This window comes from Symphodus melops (genome assembly GCF_947650265.1).
Source record: "Symphodus melops genome assembly, chromosome: 19".
NCBI classification, from domain to species: domain Eukaryota; kingdom Metazoa; phylum Chordata; class Actinopteri; order Labriformes; family Labridae; genus Symphodus; species Symphodus melops.
In genome coordinates, this window is record NC_136709.1 from 12969547 (window position 1) to 12983690 (window position 14144).

Below are 14144 nucleotides of genomic sequence, written 5' to 3' on the forward strand. Positions count from 1 at the left end.
CTGAGTTGCATAATGATTATGAATTAAACATCAGAGGAACTTCCAGCCAAGCATGCGAGCTCACAGAGATACATTTTAACTCCGGGTACATCAACAATTCAGATACAGAATAATTTAAAGTCGACTCTTTTCAGACTGTTAGAACCAAGGGGGCGAGGCATACACTTTGAGAGAGAGAGAGAGAGAGAGACGGAATCAAGTCAAGCACTTAACAGAAAGAGGTCATCAACTATTATCACATATTCAATGGCATCACGGGCAGGAAAACTTAGCAGAGCGACCACATGCGTGCCATCTGCCAATGTGATGTGAGAAGAGTACGAGATTATAATTTTGATGGGCCTGCCAAATCCCTCCTGCCTGTCCGAGCTGACTGAGAGGAACAACCACAGGCCCTGCAAATAGATTGAATCAGCCCGACCTCTTTCAGGCTCCATCTGCTTTCCCCTCTTTTTTTTTTTTTTTTTTTTTTTTTCCCGTTCACCTCTATTCATCTATTCCCCCACTCATCCATCCATTTCATTTCTCCCTTTCCTCCTTCTTCACTCTCCTGCTCCTTTTCACCACCCAAAAAATTATTACATTACACATCCAGGGAACATCCATTAGCTCAGAACACGCTCTTTCTTCTCCTTCGTCTCCTCTTTCCCCCCCCCCCCACCCCCCCCCCCCCCTCTCCAGGTATTGGCCGAGGCAATGTTATTTCAGATTATACAGTTGTTAAAGCTCATTTTAAGCTAACAACAGGACATCAAAAGCGGTGAACCCTGCACAGAGGGAGAGGAGGAGGTGTTGATGGAGTTTCCGGGCAGGTGAGAAATGGAGAGAGGCTGTGAAGAAAAGACCCTGATCAGATGGAAGGGGGTGGGGGGGGGGTGGGGGAGATTAGAGAGGGAATTATTAATGGGGCCGGGGCCCTTTGGTGCAGGAGATTTGTTTGTAGGAGGATGCAAAACTGTTCTCAGGATAATCGACGAGGGGGGTGAAAAAAAAAAAAAAAGATTTTCTCTCCTTTAGCACAATGAGAAATAGGAATATATGAGGATGCAGACAGAAAGTGGGTGTTGTGTTTTTTTTCAAAATGTTCTAATCAAATAATGCAATATGTAGAGCAATGCGATTAAAAAAAGTACACTAATGTGATAAATGGAACTGCGATGACTTGCATTGTGCAGCCCATTTGAAACAGGCAGGAAACAGCTACCCCATGACGCCCTTTTTTCTGGAATATATGATTTTATTGTAATTTTTTTTTCTTTTGTATGCTTTCAAGGAGCAAGCAGGTCACCCCAAAGGGAGCTTGAGTGATTGATGCCCTGGTGTCGTGCTGATTGACTTCATGCTTGCATACCCTGGAAGAAGGGATGAGGTACAGATGAGGTTCACCGTGGTAGGGCAATCACAGGCACCCAGGACATACTTCATACCCCCCCCCCCCCCCCCCCACACACACACACACACACACACACACACACACACACTTCCCCCTCTCCTCTCCCAAAGGATCGCTCCTCCGTCCACCCACACACCTTGCAGGTTGTGGGGGCTAAAGGCAGGGCGGCGTTTCTCAGCGACCCCGGCGTGAAATCACACTTGTTTTGCTTTCGTGTTTGATGGGGAATTTAGGGGTCAGTCGGTCTTGAACTGTGCTCTCCAAGGAGGCCAGCATGGCCCTTGTGTTCTGACATGGAAGGGTTGTAGACTGGGGAGTTACCTGTGGTGTGTGTCTGTCAGTCAGTTTGTATGTGGATTTAGTTGAGTGTATATTGTATCAAGCAGATTCCATAACAAATTCGATCTTTCTTTAATTTTGCTTTTGTCTTTTGGGGATTACTTGCTCTTAAATTTTAAAGCTGTAACCCTCCTTAAAAGTCTAAGATTGGAAGTTTGACTTCAGACATAGTGTGAGTAGAACTGTATGTGGAACACAAAGTGCTCTGTGCATACACAGGCCTGGTACTGTATTTATATTGGGGTTTTATCGTGATGAGAAACAGATGGAGTGTGTCAAAGATAAAAGGGAAGGAAGTATGAAGTATGACTAAGGTTATAATGATGAGGAGCCAAGACCTAGGAGACCAAATCCACATTTTCCCCTCTCTCTCTCTCTCTCTCTCTCTCTCTCTCTCTCTCTCTCTCTCTCTCTCTCTCTCCCTCCCTCCTCTTCCTCTTCCTGCTCTCTGTTTTACATTTGCTGATTTTTTTTTGTATTTATATTGGCTGTGCTCGAGATGTTTGCTTATTTAGCCTCAGACTAGATTCACACCAGATCAATCCGTGGTAAGAATAATTCCCCCTCCAGCAGTTATTGGTCCGTGTAGAGATTTGAAGGGGGGGGGGGGGGGGGGGGGGGGGGGGGGGCTGCAGGAAAGGGAAGTCTTAAGTGGCCGAGTGCCTTGTACTAGTGAAGCCAGACTAATATCAAGCTCATTGCTCAGTTCTTCAGCCAGTATCGATCTACCATAATGTATGTTTAGCTGATCCTGTTCTGAACTCCTTTCAGTAAACAGGCTGCAGTCAATACTATCACACCATGTTTGACTAACACCGCCATGCCACGCCAACAAACCAGCGCCTCCCTCACTTGCACTGCCACGTCAAATGAAGTGAGTCGCGGGGAGTCTCGCCTCAAAAGCCAGCTGCTTAAAACCACCTGACATTAAACTGCACTTAGAATGGTCCAAGCAGCAGAGGTGGTGATGCTAATGGGCTACAAACTGTCATGTTGCAATGTTGTTTGTGTCATCTCCGAGAGCCAGCCCCCCGTGTGCACCTGCCGCTGCTCGTGGGTTTCATTATGGATTTCTCTAATGGCTTTTAGAGTTTTAATAGCAGGGTTTTGCACGGAGCAGATAATGAATAACTAGATGTCGTCCATGTGCCTAATGAGAGAGCCCACTGTTTCTCATAGACACGAGGAGTAAGCATGGCAGGCAAATCTTGGACTCTCCAACTTTATTTATTTATTCGATGTATTTGTCTTCCTGATGGATTATTTGTGGAACTGTCATTTTTTTTTTAACAGAGACGTACAAAACTTTCACTGGCTTGTTGACTTTTTTGTTGTTGTGCCTATTTCTGGAGAGCTGTGTTGTGTTCTTTGTTGTTGTTGTTTTCTGTTTTTTTTTTTTCATATTCCGAGCAGACTATTTGTAGCTCTCATAACAGCTAATAAACAACATGGTCCAGTTTTGGAATTTTGCACCTGTGGTACTCAAAAGGTGAGCATGTCAGTCATATTTGTTTTGTTTTTTTTGGGTTTTTTTAAAATCTAAAAATAGATCCACGTTATCTGTTGCTTAATTTAAACCTGAACTGCAAAGTGTGATCGTCTGAGATTTTCACAAAAACACCGAAGTATACAATAAAGCAATATCACACAAGTGGACAAGTGGAAGTGCTTTTGTGCTGAATCGCAGCATGGCAGGGATTGAAAGAAGCCAATGAAAGTGTATTACAAACTCAAATGGAATTTAAACATTTATCTCTCAATTTTCTTTCAGTCAACACAGCTAGTACAGTAACATGACTGACACGAGTATGTTGCTTAGTTAAAGCAACAATGTGTAGTGTTTTGTCAGGTGCGCTTTGGCGCCCCCCGAAGCTCTCTGTATGCAACTGCACTGTCGTAAAACACACACTCTTATTTATTAACATAAGAGAGTAGAGCAGGAGTGACATAGATGCACACACACTATAGATCAACACAGAGCGATGGTAAGGGGTGCACATTAAGATTTCATCTGAACAGATTTCTGTCATTCAAATAACTTAAAAATGAGTGTGTAAAAAGTTTTAGGTTTTATTCATGCTGGTACTGTAAGTACAGATAATTAGACGGTCCAGGCGGAGAATGTGCACAGGTTCCAGTCGGATCAGGCTGGTCTAACCTGAGCCACAGAACCATATCATTTGTTACACAATACAGTACGAGAGGCGATCACGCTGCGCTGTGGACACGTGAGAGACTGAAAATGATTACACTTTCAAACCAACTGTTGAAACTTTGTTTGTTTTTTAATCGATGGAGACCGCTAAGTGTGCGCACAATAAAACATATTGTGTGTTGTTGTTGTGTTTCAACAAGTGAAAAAGGTGTCTGCTGAATGTTGCTTTGGTGACTTTTGTGAATCTGTGATAACAAACTTTCTGTAGTGGTACAAAGTTATTTAAAGCACCGGTGATATTAAACGTACCAGTGATACTGCGCTGTAAGTCTGCAACTAGTCCCTTGTCCAATCAGATTACTTGGTCAAAACGTGTTGTATTATAATTCTCTGTGGCAAACTGTGAGACCCCGGTGTTAAAGTTCTTTTCAGGTCGCTTCTGAGCGTTCGTACAGGGATGTTTGCTGTGTGTTCAGTAAAGTGTCTGTTTGGTCGGGAAGTAAAAAAGGAGTTTACCTCATACAACCCCAATCGATATGACCTCTAGGAAACACATTGGCATAATCAATCACTCAGTCACATGTTTTAAAATTCTGTCTTTCAGCAGCAGGTGACAGCTTGGATTACCATTAATACCATTCATTCAGATACCCGCGCTCCTCTGCTTCATATCAGGAATTACTTTTTGCTGCTGAAATGTTTGATGAAAAATAGAAAGCGGAGCGACGACTCTGCTCGTCTAGCACTTTTTTTTCCCTTTTTTTTTTTTTTTGATGAATCACTGTTATGTCGGTGGTGTTGTCTCTCAGTGGAATGAGTCGGTTCGATATTCTCACTCCGTCTCCTCCGAGGCAATAGACGGCTGTCTGTTCTCACAAATTGACTGCAGGTGCTGATGTAATGAAAGCCTGGCAGCGCAGAGAACAAGAGCAGATTTAGAGCAAGCAAAAGGTCATATGCAGAAATGGAATAATGTGCGTAGCTTAGCTGAACTCTGTCGACTAAATGCATAACATCATCGGGGCTTTTATTCCTTTTCACGAGAAACGCCATTGAGGTAAATCTAAAGAGTTGGAGGAGGCATTATCCCTTATTGATTTCCCTTATTGACTCTGTTCCAATCACAGCAGAGGAGATGTTGAAGGGAGACAGGCACTAACAGAAGAATGTTCAACTTCTTGGAAAAAGTGTTCCGAAACACTTCCTGGTGTTGACCTCAGGGAAAACGTTTACTGCTCCATTTGTAAAATAAAGAGGTGTCGCACTGCAGTAAAAGCTCCGAGTCAAACTGTAGGCGCTTTTAAAGATGGAGAATACAGTATCTAACATGGAATTTAAACTAATGCTGCACTACTATTCAAGGCGAAACGCCCACTCCTACATAATGCATTGCCTCTCCCCTTGGTTTGGCAACAATCACTCCTATAAATATCGACCCAATACTATTCTAATGTACTTCAATGAATGAAAATAAGGCTCCCTCGAAAGTGCTTTCTGTGAGACGGACCCTGCACATTACCTAATGTGTGACATGTAGTGGTATGGGCATGTCGTCCGCTGTACAGCATGTGCACTTTGTCACCAGAGTTTTGAAATCAATCAGCCCGTGTGAGTTATTCACAGTCCAACATCAAAAAGGCATTACTTATCTAAGGCTTTTAATTTCCAATCCATCTGTCAAGCCAGTTGAAATATAGAATCTCATTACTTTGAACAAGTGGGGAGGGGGGACAACATAAATCATTTTATTTTCATCTCACCCTGACAGAGTCTGTTTAGAACCGGACCAGAAAGAAACGGTCGAGCAAAGTGGGAGTTGGAAAGTGGAAGTGACAATCAGGAAAAGAGCGAGAGGGATTGAAAGTGACACCTGGAGGGACAGGCGAAGAGAGACGGGAAGAAAGACTTTTTTTTTTTACCTCATATTTAATTTCTGCCTGCCCTAAAACTTGATTACAGAATTTAAAGAAAGCATCAGTTTTACCTGGAAAAACAAAACAAAACAAAGAAAAACAAAGAAGAGTTTAAGATGAAGTTAATCAAAGAAGGGTTCAAAGTACACAGAAGATGAGACGCGGCACATTCTAACTTGCTCAGATTAACGCAAACTAAAACAGAGCGCTCTCTGACAAGCGTCGAGTGTTTTTTTTTTTAAAGATTTCATTCGTTTCCTTCTGCAACATTCACTTCCATCCACCCAAAGCCTCACAGGAGGACAGCTTTTCCTCTAATTATTCACGTCACCCTGGGAGGGATTGAGACACAAATTGAGTGTAGCGCCCCTTTAAATCCATCACTGTACCAAAGTCTAATAATTCATGTCTGTAACGGGCCCCTCTAAATTATTAATTTTCCAGGATAATGAAAATATGCTAATTAGAGAATTGCTATCGAAAAAGAATGCATAACACTCCTTGGCAATTATAATTAGGATAAGTCATTATTGAAGCATTACTTGGGAAGTTGAATTATGAGGACCGGTCGAGTTCTCGTGAGGGATTGTGTTTGATTGACGGCAACATTTTTGATGACTCATTTAAGGAAACGCAGTTCTGACAGGTTCTTTGATTGTGTAAATAAACCAAGGAGGAAACGATTGGTTCTGTTCCTAGAGGCAAAATAGATTTGCGTTGTGAGCTCTTTACAGGCTACGGTCGTATGGATTTGGATCATCATTGAATAAAAAGCTCTGAGAGTGAAACAGCACTTGTTCCCAAACTGGTTCCCTTCACTCCTCTGCTTCTGATGAAGCAAAAAAAAAAAAAAAGGAAACCCCCCTCAGTCTGCTGCTTTTTCTCCACACTTTTTCTCTTCTTCCTTCTTTCACGATGGGGACCCTGAGCCATTTCCAACAGAGCACTATTCTCAAAGTTTATCAACAGCTCCTAGTCAATCCGTTCCTCTTCCTTTGTGCTCTCTTCTCTGGGGTCCTTTTCCTTCTTCCCCCTCGAGGGGGGGGGGGGCTGCTAGAAAGGAGAGCTCTGTCATGGCCCTGTGGGGAGAAAATGGCGGAATTCATCCCATGCTGTGTTGGTGATAACACTCGAGAGCGTGACACATCCCGCCTCAGATTACAAGCGGAGGATTCATTCCGTGCGTTCTCCCCGTCACCTCGCCGTCAATGCCAGCATTAAGCAATTTACTATAGAATAATGGGCTCTATGAAGGAAGAGGCCCTGCCTGCGAAACACCGAAAACACTGTGCGACTGTCATGTTACAGGACTGACATGCGGTGTGCTTTGCATACATAGTGTTCGTAAACACACATGTGTAAAACCACACGCATGCACTGGATGTAATCAAACAAAGCAAGTCATTCTTAGCACACGTCCACAGACGGCGCTTCTGTGAGGACGACTTTCCGAGACGACAGTGGCCTGGACTCTGTGTACAAACTCGGCAATATATAACATAGCAGTAGCCTCAAATATGATTCTGTGAGTGACCCAGATTGCAATAAATGACACTAACGATGAGTTATCAGCTGATCTGTGAACCCATCGCCGGATGCGGTGCAGGAGCTGTAGCCTGAGAGAGAATAGTGCTGACTAATGGCTCTCTCTGTGTGCCTGGCTGGTGCCAGAGCTGATGTAACTCTGCCAGGAAGCAGTCTGTTAACAGATATTTGAGGCGCAGCAATTGCCAGCCAAGACTGAGTCACTCGATTATTTAATGGTCTTTCCTTTCTTTCTTTCTTTTTTTTTTTTTTTTTACATGAGAGGTCTGCAGGAGACAGAAGAGGACAGATCACATTCTCGGTCAGAATTGAATACATGATCTCATATGACCTCGTTTATGGGAACTGACAGTAAACAGAGCACGGTGAACTCAGATGTTGTATGTGAGTTATCTCAATGAGTACAGCATGTGTATATGTTGAATGAGCAACAGAACAATGAGACCTTCAAGGAGCACAATCCCACTTACAGGCTTGATGTGCAGCTTGTATCCAGATAAGGAAAATGCACTCTTAACACATGGGGTGCAACCACCTGCCACATGTTTAGAGTGGACTGTGTACTGGGTCGTGCTTGCATTGAAAAAGGATCTCAGATAGGTAAAGTCCCAACTCAAGCCATCGACTGCTCACTTAAAAGAAATCCTAAATAAGCAACAAGTAGCTGTGGCTTGTAATTCTTTCATTGTTTAAGGTGATTGAGAAATAAATAAAGGTTTTTCCTAACCTTTGGATCCAACCTGCCTATTTTTATTTATTTTTCTTGGCAAATTGGAACGTGATCACACTGCGGATGCTGTGCTGCAATAATCATATAAACGGCATATGTTGCTGCTGGTTATGAGTTGGAGAGTGAAATATGTCAACCATGCTGAAGGTTGGCATTTTAAATGAACATTCATGCTTCTCAGAGGATGAATCCTCTCATTCTATTGAATATGTTCTGATAGGGGGCGCTGGTGGCTCCATGTATCGAGGCTACAGTCCTCACGCGGGCGCCCGGGTTCGTGTCCTTTCCCGCACGTCTCTCCCCACTCTCTCGCCCTGATTTCCCCCTCTGTCCACTTTCCCCCCTTAAATCTTAAAAAATAATTAAATAAATAAATAATGTTCTCATAGCCTTTCTATCTGGATCTTATATGAGAGAAGCTGTCAGCAGGAGCTCTGCTGTTTTTTTTTCACTTTTAATTGTTTTGCATCAAAACACCGAGTCAAATTCCTTGCTTGTGTGAATGTACTTAAATGCTGACACCAGCAGTTTTGCACTTCTGTTTTTCTTGCGTTGTTTTGACAACTGTTCCCTGGATCCGTTTTAGTATGAAAATGTGTCCCCTGGATTTTAAAAATTCCTTCAAGCAGTTCTTTTTTTTTTTTTTTTTTTTTTTTCTTTTTAATGTGGGTTGTATGAGGTCTCGTCAATGTAAGTGTATAAGGCACAGGAGGAGCTGGTCGCCTCGGGCCCTTTATTGGGGGGGAAAAAAAGAAAAAAAGCAGCCGGCAACATGAATGTTGCCAATTATTCTGTCATATTGTGGACCAGTTATACTGCATTCCAGTTTAAGGTGTATTTAAGCATCATATGTAAAAAGATGATTTGGCTGACACAGCCAATAATGACAGATGTTGTTATTCAAGCCCAGTTCTCCTCTTCAGCAACGTGTTTTAAATGTGATGTCTTTTAAAGGGGACATATTATACTCTTTTTTTCAACTTTTCAAACAGTATCCCTGTGCTCTAAGTGAAACATCTGTGCTGGGCTTTGGCCCAAATATAACATGGATCAAGCACATCAAGATTTATGAGCCTGTGTAAACCCGCTCTCTCAGAACGCTCCGTTTTAGTGTGTGTGTCTCTTTAAATGCAATCAGCCCCCCTGAGTTTTCCAAGTAGACATCACTCCTCTGTAGAGTGAATAAAAATGGCGGACCCGCGGTGTGGAGTCCATGGGAGGCGATACCAGGGGAGGGGCGGGTATTTTTTTTACCAGAATCCAACTTGTGATGTCACAAACTGAGAACATTTGAAACAGAGTATTTTTCTCTGCGTGGTAAGACTTAAGCAGACCATAAACAAAAGGACTGGATGGATTTATTTTAAATTTTGTGTGTGGCTAGACACTCAGGTTATCCGAATACATGTTCAAAAAACACAGTAAAAGTGGATTTTTCATAATATGTCCCCTTTAAGTAACTTCTAATATAGTTATAAGGTAATAAAAACAGTGGGTGCTGAAAGGGCACTTCCTTGGTTTCCATTCAGCCTTTGTGGTTTTCTCGTTTAATATGTAGAAACTTGAAGACGGTCCATAAAAACATCAGCGTTCAGTACAGCGGGGATCTCTGGCAAGTGACTGACGCAGACCGCCGGCGAGCGTGAGCCGCTGATAATGCAGGTTTCATCTACTCCTTCACGCCGAAATCGACGGAGCTCACGGCGTCCTGTCCTTCCAGACAACCTGCGCAAGCCTCATAATGAACCAATTCACACCTTAAACCCATGTTCCATTCCTTTCATTTCAATACCAACACCTCTCTTCCCGACTTCCTCCCCTCCTTCGAGACTCTGCTTAACAACTATGACCCTCGCTGACCCTGACACAACCTCACTGTCTTTCTCTTAGCAGCTAATGGCCAGCAGGCCTCATCTCTTTATTGACCCCTTGCCCATACGGAGGTGAGTTATAGCACCTGAGCGGCGATCTAATGCGGCAGGTCCTGACACTGAGCCATCAGTCCAGGTGGACTGACCCAGGCGGACTAATGATGCAGACGCTGGTAAATGGCGGGCGGTGTTAGAGCGAGCCAGAGAAGAGAGAGAGAGAGAACGATCTTATTAGTGCTGATTGCCTCATCATTGTGTAGAGAAGACAAGCAGAAAGACTACAGAGTTCATTTCTCCAGGGTGACTCTGTTTCTGCTCCGACTTCGTCCCCGGCGCTGATCAATGAATTGATTATGGACTTGATATGAAAGCAGATTAGAGATTTGGATGAAATCGCGAGCAGGTGATTAGCTGATGTGACGGTCTCTTGAAGTTACACATCACCTCGCTCTTTATTCACATTTTGTCGACACAGCACAGATAAAATGTTAAAGCTCTTTGAAGGTCGGTTTTAAACATCCTTGATCTCCTTTTTCATTTGAGAAGACTTAAGATTTTGCATCACTCTCTTTAGAGTCAAATAGAGTTTGCTTGTGTGTGTGTGTGTGTGTGTGTGTGTGTTTTTTCAGTCTGTATAGGCTCCCTTCACAATCACCGGCTGCTATAGATTCCCTGCAGTGCAGGCTGCATGCACAACATGCTTTTCCTCGGGGATCTGGACACATTCTGCCTCCTGCTGTCAGACTGAGGACACCCACCTCCCTTCACCTCTACCACCCCCCCTCCCCCCCCTCCTCCTCCTCCTCCTCCTCGAGTTCTCCCGTCTCCCTATTACCTCCTCTTTTCCCCTGGCCTGAGACACTGGACGCGTGATGACAGAGGTGTCAGCACAGGTCAGAGTGATCCTCTGCTGCCGTTCTGGTTCCCACTGTGCCCGGGAGTTGATACATTCCTCCCCTTTCTCGGTGCCTATCAATCTGCTCTCTGTGTTCCCGGGATCTGCATTCCTGCCCATCAAGAGTTTCCACTGTCCGGCCTTGCAGGGGTCTGGTTACACCGGGCTATAGTCTGAGAGAAGCCTGTGTGAATGTTCCTCTTTCTAATCCTTCATCTCTTCTTCCACTCGCCCAGATTAGCCATTGTGTGTGATCTTGGTCGCTGCTATTTCTTTCTCTCTACCTGCTTATCTGCTCTGTCCACTCTGGTCAGTGTGAGTACCTCTCTGTCTCTGTTTCATGCCCTTTTCTCAGTCACTATTACTCCAAGGTAAGGCTTCATCCTCCACTAACAGTACGTCTTCTTTAGGAGCTTCATTAGGGTTCCATTTGGAAAATGTCAGGGCCAAATATATATATTTTTTCCATTAAAAATATTGTTTTAAACACATCAAAATGTAATCTTGCCCCCTTCCACACTTTTAGTCAGTTTTAAAATAATAATGATAATAAAAAAAAATGGTTTCTCTGTCTACCATTACCCATTTTAGACCCAGTCAAAATATTGTAACACACATTGCAGAAGAGTGTTGACCAAAAAAATTGCGTCATCTATTTTTTCCATCGGCCACATATTGGTTTTAAGGGTCACAGCAGTTTCATCCAGCCCCTCTCCCAGCATGCTTTTAGTGGAGATTTACGGCTTGCCGAGGCCTCACACCGCTTAGGCATATCGCTGGACAAACAAGTTCGCACTCATATTCACACCTACGGCGAATTTAGCCTTTCCAGTTCAGATAACCTGGATGTCTTTGGACAAGCTGTTTGCACGTCTACGGGATGTCTGTGAAAACCTGCGTCGAGCCAACTTCAAGGTGGGTCAACATAAAGACACCTTCTCTGAGTCCTGTACTCCAAGCAAAATAACATGGATCCAATAAAAAAGTTGATTAGCATTCTTGTGGTACAAATAAACACCCTGACAGTAATTTGTGCTAATATTTATTAACACTGGGATGTTTATTGTGATGAACCCAAAGATATTTTACACCCAACTCTACATTTCCCCTCGCCTATAAGAAGAGTAACAAGTTTAGCAAGTGGTATTTCTGGCGCAGTCTTATCATTATCACCAGTCTTGTATCCTCCACAGCACACAATGCTCTGATAAAAGTACACTGTATGCTAAACGCAAATCGAGCCGCCCTGGCTGGTGAAAGGATGTGCAGCAGTTTAAAGCTCTACAGCCACGTGTGCCTTATTCTGAAGTTGGTGGACAGTAAACCAGAGCCAGATTCACTTTTTTTCTTTAAGTTCAATATCTATCAAATCCTCTCCGAGGACAACTTGAGTTCTTGCCGGTTTCATTTTTTTCCCCCACTGTGATAAAGATCACCGGATGCAGAGCTCCCAGTGGTCCACTATGTTTTCTGCCCCGTGTTCATTAGTGCTGTGTTTCTCTTGGACAGCAAGGTGCAGTACTAAACAAAAAGACAAGTAATGGTAACGTTTGACCGTGATCAGAGCTGTGTATAAGTCTGTAGTAAGAGACACTTTGTTGTGCACAATTCTGCTGCGTCCTTTTCCTCTCTTGTAGCTGTTGTTAGGCACGACGAGGGCTTGTAGTCAGGCTTGACAAATATCGTCAGCTGTCAGGACTTTAAAAGGTGATCGATGTAGTCTCAGTTTGCTTTGGCTTGAACTGCTGATTTTGATTTTTTTTTGTTTGTTCTAAATGTCATTTCTGTTAAGAAGAGAGCAACCTAATTCTGGAAGAAGTGAAGTTATTATAAGTCACACTGTGTTCTGTTTCATGGGGGGAAATGTTTTCAAGTGCTGTAATTTCAGGTCCCATGATCACAGATCATTTTTTCTTTCGTTATGTCATCAGGAGTCGGCCTAACGAGTGTTATGTAAAAGAAAAAAAAAAGTCTTCATGTCTCCAGCTGTCTTCAAGTTTTATTCATCAACTATTTCCATCTTACTCCAATCTCGTCCAATATTACAGCCGTGCACTGTATCCCCTCGCCCTGGGCAATATTAGCGACAGTCTGACAGACGGTATTAAAGAAGAAAGCTAAAATCAGATTCTCCCCTCCCCATGAGTGTTCACTTTGCTAAAGTTCCCATTACCTGAGGGAGACGAGAGCTAGAAAAGTCTCATTTTAGTGAGATTTCAGCAGCAAGGTGCCCAGACCTTATATCTTTATATTCAATGTTTCAGATGCAATCTCCCCCACACCGTCTTCTCTTGGTTATGAAGTAACCCCTGCCAAATACATTGGCTTCTCTCCCTTGGCTAATCTCACATCATCACATCAGGCCTGTTGTATTGATTTCTGGGGAAAGTAGTCCTAAATTGCTCTTCCTTTGTCAATCTGAGGCTTGTTACCAGGCAACAGGATGACCCAGCTCCCCTTAACCCTCCTCCCTCTCTCACACTCTACCCCAAAACACACAAACACACATGCACACAAACACACATGGTCAATTACACTCCTGACACGGTGCCAAAAATGCAATCTGAGAGTACCTTTGCTCCTTCTAACGTGAGATATGAAACAGTTCTGGTGACAAATATATTTCAACACGTGCGAATGCGAAATGTGTTTTGAAACAATTTTGCAGAAACATCTGCAAAAGAAGGGGAATTTAAAAAAACCCCACAAGTCTCAAGGCTCTTGGTATACTTTTGAAATGTGATGTAGATTTAAATGATAAAAAACTTTTATGGGGCTTTTTAGTTGGAAACAGTAGAGAGCGTGTAATTATTTGACTGTATGAACGCTGTGCTTGGGGCAATTGGGTAAAAAAAAAAAACAACTGCATTTCACATTAAAAGTGATGACTGTCAAGCCAATTTCCAACGACAAATTCTCACAAAGACAAATTGTTTCTGGCTTTTTGATAGATTGGGCAAATTTTTAACACAATTATTCAAACACAGCCCATCATATTAATCAAATTTGGGAGACGGTCTTGTTCTCAGCAGCCGTTTTTCATTTGTAACCGCTCAACCCTTCAATCTTAAGTCAGCTCATTGGAGTCATTTCTCAAATGTTCCATCTTAAAATTCACTGGATAGAAGCACACACTGAAGACGACACACTCCAACATGCATTCACAACCTCAAATGGGGGTGTGTGTGTGTGTGGTAGTGGTGGTGGGGGGGGGGGGGGGGGGTAGTGCGGGTTTAAATTGCGGACCACCTGCTTCCGTCACCTGGGACATATTTTACATGATTGAGCCAAGTGCTTGAGATT

General features: G+C 43.2%; 1 long non-coding RNA gene across 3 annotated transcripts in view; it reads left to right on the forward strand.

Moving 5' to 3' along the window:
* LOC306840440 overlaps positions 1-14144 on the forward strand; it is a 56918-nt gene that overhangs the window by 15925 nt on the left and 26849 nt on the right. For 2 of the 3 annotated variants that reach the window (XR_013781330.1, XR_013781331.1), the window contains exon 1: positions 86-1369. This is a non-coding gene — a long non-coding RNA (uncharacterized lncRNA). Of the gene's footprint in view, positions 1-85; positions 1370-14144 lie in introns of those variants that run through there. The other variant, XR_013781329.1, reaches the window with a different exon arrangement.